Here is a 261-nt window from a genome sequence, read left to right as displayed (position 1 = left end):
CGAAATTTACAGTTGATTTGTCAGAGGACAAACCATTCACAGAGACAAACTGATATCTTTCCGACAGATAAGATCTAAACCAGGCAAGAACTTGTCCGTGTAGACCAATTTGGGTTTCCAATCTCTCCAAAAGAATGTGGTGATCGATGGTATCAAAAGCAGCACTAAGGTCTAGGAGCACGAGGACAGATGCAGAGCCTCGGTCCGATGCCATTAAAATGTAATTTACCACCTTCACAAGTGCCGTCTCAGTGCTATGAT

Source organism: Oncorhynchus tshawytscha, unplaced genomic scaffold (assembly GCF_018296145.1).
Source record: "Oncorhynchus tshawytscha isolate Ot180627B unplaced genomic scaffold, Otsh_v2.0 Un_contig_3312_pilon_pilon, whole genome shotgun sequence".
Classification (NCBI taxonomy): Eukaryota; Metazoa; Chordata; class Actinopteri; order Salmoniformes; family Salmonidae; genus Oncorhynchus; species Oncorhynchus tshawytscha.
Note: the sequence above shows the minus strand (reverse complement) of the source record.